Consider the following 10,474-nt stretch of genomic DNA (forward strand, 5'->3'; position numbering starts at 1 on the left):
CCTCCTTGATTGGTTGATCCAATTTTAAAACAGAACAATAAGTAAACAGCAGAGATCCAGCTCATCCTTTTATTTGTGTCGGGATACCCTTGTACTCATGTAAATATGGGTGCAATCATCACTATGCAAATATTCATGGGAACCACATAGGTGTGCACAAGAATATTCAAATACAACAATGTTCACAAATATTCGTCATGCAGCTTTTCAATACAGGCAGTCCCCGGGTTACGTACAAGATAGGGACTATAGGTTTGTTCTTAAGTTGAATCTGTATGTAAGTCGGAACTGGCGTCCAGATTCAGCCGCTGCTGAAACTGAGCGCCAGTTCCAACTTACATACAGAATCAACTTAAGAACCCCAAGCGTCCCCAAGTCAGCTGCTGCTGAAACTGATCAGCGGCTGATTCCAGGAAGCCCGGGGCAGAGGCTTCCTGTAGTCAGCCACTGGTCAGTTTCAGCAGCAGCTGACTTGGGGACGCCTGGGGCAGAGCAGCTGGGGTGCTGCGGGGTTGGTCCAGTAGCGCCGCCGCTGGACCAACCCAGCAGCACCCAAGCTGCTCTGCCCCAGGCATCCTGATTCAGCCACTGCTGAAACTGACCAGCAGTGGCTTAATCAGGACACCTGGGGCAGAGCAGCTGGGGTGCTGCCGGGTTGGTCCAGTAGCGCCCAGAGTGGTGCTACGGGACCAACCGGCAGCGCCCCAGCTGCTGTACCACAGGTGTCCAGAGCAAAGCCGCAGAGCACGGGGGCAGCGGGACAGCCCAGACGCTTCTTGGCTGTCCTCTGCCCGCGTGTTCCACTGCTTTGCTTCCTCTCCCTGGTCTGCTGGAGACCAGGGAGAGGTCCCCGTTCGTAACTGAGGATCCAACGTAAGTCGGATCCGCGTAACTCGGGGACTGCCTGTACTGATAAACACAATCAAGATGAAAGTGGAGTATTGCTTCACTCAGCTAATCAAAGAAGCTAAAGACATGATTTGGAAAATATTTTAAACAATCTTTCTAGAAAATGGTGCTAATTATTATTTCTCTGCATATCTATTGTACTAAGAAAGATTACAAGCAAACAAACTCTTGGTTCACTTTTCAAGTAATAAAAGAAAAAAGAGAAATGAGAAAGTAAACTATTTGTTATCAAGCAGATACTTCCAATCCCATTACAAGTCAGAGAACAGAGACAGCTTTACCTACATTTTAAGTAGCCACCTTCACGTCACATACATGTAACCACTCCCATTGGTTAGCCCAGTGTGAGGTTATTCAGCATAGGGGAAGCTTGTGACTTCTTACACCACTGTGGGGAGAGGGCTAGACCTGAGGCTGCTTGGTGTGCTCTGCGTTGTGTATGTGTGAGTGCACCTCAGACCAGACCCACTCCGACAAATCGCCAGGGACAGGCTTTATTCTGTAAAAAACATAGAACAGGAAAACAGTTCAGCAGCCCCCTTCTCTTAGCATGCAGCCTGTGTGCTGCTTCTAGCACAGTCCTTGCTGAGACCCTACTGGGGGCAGATCTTACAGCACACAACACAGCCCCCTTTGAACACATGTTCCAACTCCCACAGTAACTAAATCCCACTTAACCAAGTCCGGGTTCTCCCTTTGTGTCACTTAACTGCAGTCAGGGTGCTCTATAGCTCTTTCTGGTCCTACCTGGAAAAAACATAGAACAGGAAAACAGTTCAGCAGCCCCTTCACGCAGCATGTGTGCTGCTTCTAGCACAGTCCTTGCTGAGATCCTGCTGGGGAGAGAGGGCACATCCTGGCAGGAACCAGGAAGTTCTCCCAACATGCCGCAGTTTGTAGTCCACAACTTATAGTTCCCAGGGCTGCTGCTGAAACACACTGGACCTTGGGTTACATACATAATTTACAAATGGCTGTAGCTCTAGAAATATCTATGAGAGCCCCCAAATTCCATTGCTATAATGATGTTAACTAAGGGAATTTAAAAATGTAACATCACAATCTAAAACTGAATAAAACGCCATATATTCTATTATGAATATTTACACATTTTGAGATGAAGATACTATACAATGGAAATTCTATAAGTAATTATTTCCCATACATTTATATTCAAGGCCAAACAGTTTGTACCTGCTGGTTTGCTTTCTCGATAGAGAATTACTTGAAAGTTTTTGCATTCTCTCCCAGGGGTGAAATACAATAGGAATCCATGCAGAACATCAATTTCCTTTGCTTTTGTAATGTTTACAACTTCCCTGTAGTATTTATCAAGAAATATACAACTCCCTATAGTTAGGCCCATGCAGGCTAACAGTAGGAATTCTTGGTGTTGATGGAGCTATTGATCATACAAACATTAAAATTATGTCTCCTGTAGTAAATGCCAATGAAAGAGAGGTACATTAATCAGGAAATCAATATGCTTGTCAATAGAAAGGCTAAGTTTGACAATGTAATGCAGCTGGCAGACCTCGTGGATGGTGAACCAGGAGGTATGAAACCCAGGAAGTGACCTATTTGTTTGACTTCTGGCTGTGTTAAAGCACTGAATAAAAAAAAAGAGAATGTGGAGAAACAAAAGACAGGAAGCTAAGGAGTTAGCGAAGAGCTAACTCTGAATTATTGCTGCAGTGACCTTTAGATGAGCAATTTAAAAAAAAAATCCCATGAACTTCTGGCTTGTGTTTCTTAATATAACTTTGTTAATTACCTTGAATGAAGGGGACCTGCTGGTGAAAACAAGAAATCTAAACTAAATGTATGATTTTAAAAATTAAATTGAGATAAAACTTTTGTTTTATCTAAGTCCCCATCCAGATATAATACTTTTTGTGGTAAGCTTGGTACTGATGGTTTGTATTTGTTCATACGCTTGCAAGGGTTGATCTGTTCATATAGGTAACAATTAAGCAAGCGATTGAGTTTCTGCTTTGACTGAAATATCTGGGCACCTGTATCTCCACATACAGGTGGTGTTTTTTTAAGCAAGTAACTATTGTCTCTCTTACATATTGTTATGCTAAATAGTTGAGTCTATCTGTGGGAATTCCCACTAGAGAAAGTTAGATTCTATTTCAATTATATATAGGGAAATGGAGACTTCTATTTGCTTCAAAAGCTATTCTTATGGTACTTATGAATTTGCAGTGCTAAGCATGAATCAATCTCTCTCTCTCTCTCTCTCCCTCCCCTCCCCCCTCCCCCTCCAGAAAATGAATTCTAATGCTTCAGAGGCATTCATGTTTAGGATATTTGCAATGAGAAGTGATGTGGAAATTCTGGAACTCTTGCTCCACTAGCATGTCTGTAGTTGCTTAGAACAAGAACAAATACAGTTAGAACGTACATGTCACAACTTGCCAATAGGTTTTTAAAAAGTCATGGCAGAGTTAAATGACATCCAGGAAGAGTTGTCACTTCATCCTGTTCTACCTCTAGATGAATAGATAAAATAAGACCAACGCTGACTAGAATTAAGAACTAGCAGCTGGTATGACTGTTTCTGTCCATCCAGTTCCAGATCAATCACTAATCTTCTGCAAGAAGATTGTTCATTCTTTGTTTGGAGGGGGAGGGAAGAAAAGAGGAGGAGGGTAGGAGACTGATCATTGATCAGCTACTGTATATATGAGAAAAGCTTACACACATACACACACAGACACATGAGCCACCTGCTATGCACAGTAAATGGCATATGTCTAATGGGCATTAAAGAAAAGAAAAGTCCTCATACCACTTAAGACATGTGTAATCAAAACATGCAAATTAATGGAAGAATGCACAATGCACATACCAGGGAGCTTAATATATTTCATTTTAAAATATGCTGAAGTGGTGCAATATTTCTATCTAACACAAACATTTCATTAGTATCGGTTTAAAAGTGTATCAACTACACAGAGCATATTACTTATTTTTACGTCTTTTGAGAAATCAGAGGTGCTGGAACAATTTGTATAGTAGGGGTGCTGAGAGCCATTGAATAAAACTGTAAACCCTGTGTATGAAGGAAACCCCTGCAAGCCATGATTGTGGCATTTAAGAACATAAGAATGGCCATACAGGGTCAGATCAAAGATCAATCTAGCCTAGTATCCTAACTTCAGATAGTAGCCAATGCTGAATGCTCCAAGGGAATGAACAGAAGAGTAAACATCAAATGATCCGTCCTTTATCATGCATTCCCAGTTTCTGGAGAACAGGCTAGGACACCATCTCTGCCCATCCTGGCTAATAGCAATTACTGGACCTCTCTCCATGTACTTATCTAGCACTTTTCTGAACCTTATTATAGTCTTGGCCTTCACAACATTTGTCAAGGAATTCCACAGGATTACTTTATTTTGTGTGAAAAAAGACTTTCTAGTTCTAGCACCTATTTGCGAAACTCCAACAAAAAACAATTTTAATTTTTAGGAGGTTTGTTCATAAACAGAAACTGAGGCACAAAATGGCAACAATAAGTTCTTGCTAATGGTGATCATCATTTTAAAAAGGTAGGTCAATTTTTCATTAATTATGCATGTTTTTATTTGTAAGTGGATATGTCACACTTCCCAATAATCATTTTGTACAAAGTCCACACTTGTTTGCACACATATGTGATTTTTTTAGGCACAAATATACACAGCTAATCTATCAGTCTAAAACAGGCAGTTCACTTTCAGTTATCTTTCAGATGTCCTTTGAAAACTTGGTTCTTCGTGTTCAATTCATGTTAAATTAAATAGGGAGTTTGAACTGAACACAAAAATTTGGTAATATACAAATATCTATGAGATATTCCACCACAGGATGCATCCAGTACATTATTGGCAATTGATATGTGATAATGGGGCATGAATTTCACAAAGCTTATAAGTCAGCTTCTTAAAATTATAGGCTAGCACATCAGTGGAATTGTAAACAAAGTAGTGAGAGCCATTTTCTATTTCTCTCTAAATCAATTAAAAGACACAGTTTTTCCACTCAGCATTCTCATTTTATCGCTTTCCATGTCTCTGTACTCTCTGTGCATTATAGCATGGTGCTAAACATTAATGAAGCAATAATTGGTGAAAACTCAGGCAGCTATTTTTAGGGCAATTTTGTTCAATTATTTATGAGCTTATAAAACATCCTTTAGTACGAAAAATGCATTGCTTAAATGTTATGATACTCCCAAATTGTTTTGGAGAGAAGTCTGGAGAGGATTCAAACAATTCCACTAAAACAATAACTTCAAAGTCAATCGCTTGATTCAGCAATAAACTATGACCTTGTAAAAGAAATAAAGTTTGGAGTGTTTTCTCTTTTAGGCGCAAATAGTCTTCAGCACAAAAGAGATTGACCTTGTAGCCTGATTTGATTAGCAAGTCATGCTGGTGAGCTACACTGTTCTGCTGGAATACAAAATACCATTCAGTGGCACTAGAAATGTATCTTTTAACAAAGATTGATGTTGACCATTGTGATGACTGCTCTCCAGTTTTATTTACTTTTCAGTGCTGGAACATGGGGACATGAAGTTGTTCCGAGCCTCACTGGTGCATTCTCCCTAAGCAAGCTCCTCCACTTTAATGTTTGGTCCTTTTCCTCTATTTTAACTTTTCCAGTCTACACATGGCAGATGCTGTCATTTCTGTCACCTCTGGAAGATGATAGACAATGAATATGTGACTGCAGAAGCCAGTTGCAAACTATGGACCATACAGTAACTCAATGCTTATGTTGACCATTTGTTGGTGGTATCTCAGACATACACAAAGTCACTTCTGAAGCTACCACTGGCTTGTTAATTTGGCTATTTGAACTTTACTAATCACATTCTTCTGCAATAAAATAGAAGGTGATTCATCATCATCCAGCATACAAGTTATTTTAGTGTCTACCTCAGGAATTTATAGAGTAGTAATGGAACTTTATTAGTTATTTCTGTTTCTCCCAGATCATCCGAATTATGGCAGAACTCTTTTTTGTTACATGAAAAAAAAAACCGGGTTACTTACCTGTAACTGTTGTTCTTCGAGATATGTTGCTCGTGAATGTAGTAAGTTGAGGGTCAGTAACATGGAGTCAGCAGGCCTGAATAGAGGCCTGTAACATGAAAACAGCATCAGGCCTGTAATCTAGTGAGCAAGACTTTGGTTCAGTAACACAGGAGCCAAGAAAGATAACTGTGTAATTGTATAAGTTAGGTGGAGCATGGAAGGACACAGGGAAGCACCAAGTACAAACTGTAAGCCAAAGGGGAGTAACGGAACATCTTAATAAGAAATGTCTTGGTAGAAAGACACCCTAAAAACTAATGTACATACCGACCTAGGTTCAGGACCAGGTCAGAATTGACAGCATGAAGGATAGTAAGTAAGCCCCCCTTCTGTAAGGTGAGGGGTGGTATCTAGGCAACAGAGGGTGGCAACCCGTTACGTAAAGAAATGATGTAAGTTGTTTGTACCTGTCTATAAAAGGACACCGCAAAGGGTGCTCTATGGCCGACCTTGGGGGGGTGCGCACTAGGCGCCTGAATGGCAGGTGTCATTGCCTAAACTTATAGAATGCACAGTAGCTTAACTTTGACTAACTGCTGTTAATATCTGTTATATGGCAATAGGCCTGACCGGTGTTGATACCTTGTCAACGTGGGCCATAGTGCCCAGTGGTATAACATTGTACTAATCTCTGTTACCCACTGGTAGAGCTTCGCATTTGACAATAAACCTGCTCGATTGATTTCAATCCTTGCCTACGTCTATCGTTTCTGGGGCCTCTCAGAGATCTCCTGTGTTGACCCAAGTGCATGGGGTCTAACACTTTAGATAAAGGGAGTACCGATTGTTACGCACGCAGCTGAAAGTTTATCATCACCGACGGAATAGAGGTTCTGTCAGGAGAGTGCCAGGATGACCCTGACCAGACGACGCTGACACTGACAGTTCAGACCACCGAAGGTACCGAGGTACAAGACACCGAGCGACGACACTGGTGATCCCGACCGCTGATCTGGTTAGAAGGCGAACGGTTCTGTTTATCTGTTTGCAATCTAACATCTATAATGGCAGAAAATCACAAGTTAGGTAACCCCCATCTACATTCCCTTAAAACCCTGTTAGGTTTTGATGAAATATGGACCCGTTGGATTGCTAAAAAAGGAGGGCCATATGAGTTTAAAAAAGAGTATGGAGAAACCGGTATATGTGAAGCCATGGCAGAAACTGAAGTGCTGAAAAAGAGTAATAGTACTAAAAAGCCTAGGATTTTGCAACTCTATAGCAGTGAGATGGCTTAAACAGCCTGCCACACTGCTAGCCTCCCTGGTAACAGAACAGATAGGGGAAGTAAAAGAAGCAACCTTGGAAAGGGAAAGTGCTGTCCCTTGCAAAGCAACAGCCCTTAGGAACTTTCACAGTATCTGAAGCCATGGGACAGAAATTATCAGTGGTGGCCCTGGCAAATTTTAAAGCTGAGATGGGGTCCACTGCATTGCAACCACAACCATATGATAAAAGCCAGGTTCCAGTTGTACTTAAACTGAAACCTAGACTGGTGCCTGTCAGAAAGGGAAAAGTAAGTGCACGGGAGGGAGAAGTAGAAAACAATAGTTTCACTGAATTGGTAAATAAAATGAAGGAAACAATGGAACAGTTCACAGAGCACGCTAGGAGACAGGAGCTGCGACTTGATCGCAGGAATGTGAGTAAAAAAGAATTTCAAAGTGAAAAAGCAAGATTAAGCAGGCTAACGAGAACAGATGAATTATCTCACGGAGTTGCCCCGAAACAGTTAAGTGCAGCATGTATGGGCACTCCCGCAATTCATCTAGCATGCAGACAACAACTGACACTGGGGGAACATATTCAGTTTTTACAAGCACAGCTAACTACCCCCACTCTAATCTTAGAGTCATGATAAAAATCCAGAGTGCAGGTTTCCAACTACTCTACAAAATATAAAATAATTAAAAATAGAATATAATGAGAAAGAAAAAATAAGGTAAAATTTTATTTTAAATAATTCCCATAAATTAATTATTTTAACCCTTCAGGAATGCAACAGCTGGAATGACTCCCAACTTTCTCAAAGAACAGCAGTTACAGGTAAGTAACTGTTTTTTTCTTCTTTGAATGCTTCCTCATGTGCATTCAAATTAGGTGACTCCCTAGCCAAAACTAATGGAGGCAGGGTCGGAGGACAATACAGGTTAGATCAAGCCCAATTGCAATACCACAGTGTTAAGGCTTCATCTTCCCTAGCTTGCTGTGTGATTACATAATGTGCTGCAAACGTGTGTACTGACGACAGTGTTGCTGTCCTACAGATGTCTAGTATAGGGCCCTGCGCCAGGAAGGCTATTGAGAAAGCATGTGCCCGAGTAGAGTGAACTGTGATGCATGGCGGTACGCTGCCCGCCAAGTCATCACACTCCTTGATACACGATGAAATCCAGGATGACAGTCACTGTGTCAACACTGGCAAACCTTCATCCTCTCCACTATCGAAAGAAAGAGCTGAGAGGACCTGTGAAACTCTCTTGTCCTGTCTATGTAAAAAGCCAGAGCCCACTGCAGGTCTAGCTAGTGAAGGGCCTGCTCCCTCAGGGTTGCATGAGGTTTTGGGAAGAACACTGGCAGGTAAATGTCCTGAGACATATGGAATGTAGAGACCACCTTTGGGTATGGACCAGGTGTGGACGCAGACTCACCCTATCTGCTGAAAAGACCATACAAGGAGGATCAACTGTTAGTGCTCTCGGCTCTGAAGCCCTCCTAGCTGATGTGATCGCCAATATAAATATCTTTCACTTAAGGTAGACTTTAAGGAAGCATGTGGCCAATGGCTCAAAAGGAGGGTTCCATGAGCCTGGTGAGCACAAGGTTGAGATCCCACAGTTTCACCAGTTGCCTGATGTGAGGGAACCACCTGTCCACTGCCTTAAGAAATCTCTTGACCATAGGCTTCGAGAACACAGACCTTCCCCCCTTCCCCTGGGTGAAAGGCTGCAATAGCTGCCAGGAATACTCTAAAGGAACATCTAGACTACATCCCTCTTTTGACAGAGGGATGTAAATTAGACACTTTGTAATTGCAAATGAAGCTGGGATTTAAATTTTCCGTGCTTCATTTGCATATTCACATAATGGTGCTCTTTCGGAAAAGCGCTATTTTGAAAGTGAAACCGCAGTTTAGACGCAGGTCTTTTGAAAATAGAAGCCTTTTTTGAGGTTTACAGATCTTTTGAAAAAGGCTTCTATTTTTGAAAGAACCGTGTCTAAGACTGCAGTTTCACTTTTGAAATAGTGCTTTTTCGAAAGAGCGCCATGACGCAAATATGCAAATGAACCTCAGGAAATTCAAATCCCAGCTTCATTTGCAATTTTGAAGTGTCTAATTTACATCCCTCTGTCAAAAGAGGGATGTAGTCTAGTGTCACCGAGTGTTCCCAAGTCTCGGGCGGCCACCCCAAGTTCGGGTGTACGCCCTAAGTCTCGTGCTCGACCGCCTGCTCGCGGTCCCAACCGTATGTGTTGTCGGCCCGCGCTCTGACAGGCCTGAAGGGGGCCGGGAAGGGGGCTCGGGCCCTCCCACACTCCGAGCCCCGACCCAGGGCCCTAAGACAGGGACGGTAGTCCCTGGATAGTGGAGGGGGACGAGTTTCCCCCAAACCCTCCCCTCGCAGGGACCACGGCCCCGCTCTGGGTCCCTTCTTCCTGGCTCAGCCCCGGGAGTTTCCCCAGCTGGGGAATAAGCTTACCCCCGGTCTCTGCCTCCGCCGTGGGTTCGCGCCTCGAGGTCCCCTGGAGTCCTCCTGTTCCGGTGCGGGGTTGTCCGTCGCCTCATTCCCCCCTCGCCGGCCGGAGATTCTGCCCTTTTGAATTCCCCGCTGGGGCCGTAAGGGGGCCCCGCCCCTGATGTCCGCGGTTGCGTCCTTTAGCCCCGCCTCCCTGGCGCGCCCAGTGATGTCATTCAGTTGCGCCGGAGCGTCCTGGTGCCCGCCGGTCTTCTGCTCTTCGGCTCGGCCTCCTGGGCCTCGCTCAGCCGGATCTCCCCCGATACCCTGCTCTCCCGGCGGGCCAAGCCCTGTCCCGGGCCCCGGCCCCATGTACGGCGCCGTGAGGATGGCCCCTGCTTCGCTCCCCCCGGTTCCGGGCTCCGTGCGGGGAATGCAGAAGCGGCGCCTGCCCCGTCACAGCGGGGAAGCGCCGCTGCGGCGCTTGCCCCGTCACATCTAGACACACCATAAGGGAGGATGTAGAGGGACCCGACTGCCGCAAGTGCAGGAGGGAAGTGGATTGGACTAAAGAATTTATGGATCTAAAAGTGGAGGAGGTCTGGTATTATTTTAAGTTAAAGTTGCAGAAGCTATCAGAAGCCTGTATCCCAAGAAAGAAGAAAAAATGTATAGGTAGGTGTTTTAGACCAAGTTGGATGAGCAAGAATCTCAGGGAGGTGATTAAGAAAAAGCAGAAAGCATATAAGGAGTGGAAGATGGGAGGGATCAGCAAATAAAGCTACCTTATTGAGG

At 43.7% G+C, this 10,474-nt stretch overlaps 1 long non-coding RNA gene across 1 annotated transcript; it reads right to left on the reverse strand.

Annotated features, from left to right (window-relative positions):
- Positions 1-805: 805 nt before the first annotated feature.
- On the reverse strand, positions 806-10,099 carry LOC142830671 (uncharacterized). Its single transcript, XR_016350301.1, has 3 exons — positions 9,704-10,099; positions 5,961-7,001; positions 806-1,408 (listed from the first exon to the last, which is right to left on the reverse strand). It is a non-coding gene; the product is annotated as an uncharacterized LOC142830671 (long non-coding RNA).
- Positions 10,100-10,474: the final 375 nt, after the last annotated feature.

The sequence above is a fragment of the Pelodiscus sinensis genome, chromosome 9 (assembly GCF_052426305.1).
Source record: "Pelodiscus sinensis isolate ZL-2025 chromosome 9, ASM5242630v1, whole genome shotgun sequence".
NCBI classification, from domain to species: domain Eukaryota; kingdom Metazoa; phylum Chordata; order Testudines; family Trionychidae; genus Pelodiscus; species Pelodiscus sinensis.